The sequence below is a fragment of the Salarias fasciatus genome, chromosome 11 (genome assembly GCF_902148845.1).
Source record: "Salarias fasciatus chromosome 11, fSalaFa1.1, whole genome shotgun sequence".
NCBI lineage: Eukaryota > Metazoa > Chordata > Actinopteri > Blenniiformes > Blenniidae > Salarias > Salarias fasciatus.
In genome coordinates this window covers 27,876,552-27,879,965 of record NC_043755.1, presented here as the reverse complement: position 1 = coordinate 27,879,965, position 3,414 = coordinate 27,876,552, and positions in this window count along the sequence as shown.

The window sequence follows — 3,414 nt, the reverse complement described above, 5'->3', positions numbered from 1 at the left end:
CATTGAATATTAGTAACGCTTTGTTAGATAAAAAGCGGTACAAGTAATGTCAACATGTACATGGACAGTTAAATAATTCTAAAGATGAATTCAGCTGATTTTATGAATAATTGTTGGAAAACTGCCAGCTGTCTGCTCCATTTAATAAAACGGTCTCTTCAGCGGATCCTCTTTGGCACCAGTCAGCTAAAACACATGCACTTTAGAATTACAATATTGCTGTCAGATTTGGTCTTTTTTCATGTCTTTCTTTTTACCATCCCTTATTATTTTATTTTACCGAGGTTTCCACTTAGGGCATGGTCGAAAATAACGGAGAATTGACCGTGGTTTGCCGCATTAGCGCTGTCAGCGCAAAGTACAGCGGACTGTCTTCTGCAGCGTGACCCGCTGCTCCGTGCACGGCGCGTCCGGTGTTGGTAGCCGCCACTACCGGATCAGAAACACACGCATACACACACACACACACACACACACACACACACACACACACCAAAAATAAATAAATAAATAAATAAATAATTAAAAAAATGAAAGAAAGAAAAAAAAAAACACTTTCCAGTCTGTGCCTTCAGAGTGGACAAACGTATCACGACACTTTTCCTAATCAAAGCAAAATGTGTTTTTATTCTAGTCTAAACTATCTATCCAATCTGTGGACAAAAATAATGATTTAAGTTATTTAGTGATTTAAAGAAGTAGCTTATACAGACTGTAACTTATTTATACTGATCCACTCTGTAGTCAAAAGTAAAAAAAAAAAAAAAAAAAAATACACACACAAATAAGCTGAATGATTATCAAATGCTGGAGTAAATTCTAAGAAAATTATGTTTCTCTCTTCTGTACTGTGCCATTTAAATTTTCTGACAGACTTCTCAGTCTGTGCTGCGTGCAGAGACATCCTCCATAATGATTACAAAAGATGATTTAATTTAAAAAAAAAGTTCTTCATGAGTGATTTTGTGTATATTTTATGACACTGACAAGCTGGAAACCTGCCTTTGAGTCTGTTTTCTCAGAAAAATTATCATCAGATCCTCCGCTCCCCAGCCACTGCACACCCTCTGCATGAAACTCTCACTGCGCCCAGCTGATTCTGTCGACCCCTCCCACAGGCGCGCGACCACGCCCATCTTGGCGCAAGTGCAGCGGACCAGTCAGAAACCCTCTTCTGCACCTGTCGAAAATAGGAATCCGCGGCCTCCGCCGGTGTTCACCAGCCAAGGTGCGCCGTCAAAGTAGAGCCCTCAGAGTCTAAAAACAGTCTGGAGGTCTGTAGAGTCCCAGAGTCTAATAACGGTCTGGAGGTCTGTGGAATCTCAGGGTCTAATAATGGTCTGGAGGTCTGTAGAATCTCAGGGTCTAATAACAGTCTGGAGGTCTGTAGAGTCTCAGGGTCTTGTAACGGTCTGGAGGATCCTCAGTTCACTACCAGCTGTTCTCCAGCAGAAGTCTGTAGGACGTCCTCTGTCATGTCTGTATGCAGGCGCAGCAGCTGAGTGTCTGGAATGTCGATATTAATGAAAGACCTTCATATCATTTCTCTCTCTTCCTTCTCTTCACTCTTTTTCTGTTGTTGTTGTTTGCTTATTTGTTCACAAGTTTCTTTCTTCTACTGTCTTCCACTGCTGTCTTTTTCCTGTCTTTCTGTCCCCCTGTCAGTCCAGCAGTGTCATGTATCAGCACTCAAAGTAAATAAAATAAAGTAAGAAAGCATGTTAACAAGAGGAGCTTTACACTTATAAGCTCCTCTTAGAAGAGCAAATCAGTCTGGAACGTAACAGGAGCCAGACTTCCTGCTGGACAGGACAGGTTCAGTAACAATAATAATAATAATAATAATAATAATAATAATAATAACAATAATGATAATAATAATAATTATTATTATTATAATATGCATGAAGCATATTTGGAATGGGCAGAACTCTTGATGCAGTGATTGCCTGACTGAAGCTGTGTGTTGTCTCAGTGACCTGCCGGTTCCTCAGGCGGTGTTACATAAGCAGGAGCTCTGAAAACACCGTGCAGGTTTATGGAGGGCAGAAGTAGGTTGGTTAATGAAAAGCACCGGCAGCACTGTGCTTGGACTTTTCACAGAGGTACTAAGTACTAATAGGTTAAAGAGTCAATATAATCATTCACCTGAGTTATCAAAGCCCCGCCCACCTCACTTTTCGTTTTGACTGAAAGCGGCCTCTCACTATGGATGCCAAACATAGGGTCCATGGGTGAAACCTGGCTGACAGCGTTTCCCTACAGTGATAATGATAATATGACCCTGAGACCTGAGCTGAGAGATCAGTGACGCACAATGTGCTGCTTCACCATATTTTTTTTCATGTAGTGTTGCTAACGTAGTTCCATGTTGAGTTTACTCTTCTTTCTTCTGAAAGGGGCTGAGGTTGTACCCCTGCACCGAAACAAAGGGATTATTATGCAGACATTTCATTTCCAGGTCAGGTCTGCTCCCAGTCAAACCATTTGGAGCCTCGATGAAGTGGTTTGATAGCAGCTGTCTCCTTTGAGAGAAGCCACAGCTCCTGCTGCTGATGGGTTTCTGTTCAGTGGGTTTGCCTGTCCGACCGTAACAGCTGCGCTGCAGGGGCACCAGATGCTGGCGCTGGCACTGGGATCAACGCAGCTGGAGACACCCTGGACGCTTATGGTTCGGGGGGTTTCCCTTCTCGGGGGCTGTGCCACCTCCACCAGGTCCTCCAGCATGATGTGGGCGGGCTTCAAGCCATCCACTGCAACCCAGGCCTGCTCTGTCCCCGTGTCCACAGCAAAGCTCTGCCTGGAGGACACCAAATGGGACATCAAGTGGGGAATGGTGGACATGGTGCTGAATAGACACTTATTTGGCCACTATGAGATCTGTTGGAACCAAGGGCTGGGGAGGCAGTGAAGTTCTGGAATCAGGTCAAACATAAAGACCACCTCTTTGAAAACCAACCAGGGTTCTATCGGCCCTGGCAGGAACTCTTTGGGGGGCCGCAGTGGTGGACCCAGCACCAGCTCGACAGAAGGTGACTGTAGATCCTCTGTCAGCCCGACATGACCTGCAGCAGCCGCTCCATCTAGTTGCCATCCATGAGGGTGGCTCGGAGAGCGGCCTTCATCGTGTGATGGAAGCACTCGCGCCGTCCATTAACTTGTGGGTTCAATGCCGCCATGCTTGGTGTAGTTTAATCCTCGAGACCCTCTCCACAGCCTTCCAAAGCTCGGAGGTGGACTGAGAGCCCCTGTCTGAAGTGGCGTCTGCCAACGTGCCACGGCAGAGAGACCACCGCCAGCCACTGGCCGAGGAGAACGGGCAGCACACCCACCACGTCCACATGGACGTAGTCGAACCTCCTCTCAGGAATAAAAACATGTCTTGCGGGGTCTTGGTGTGACATGCCACACAGG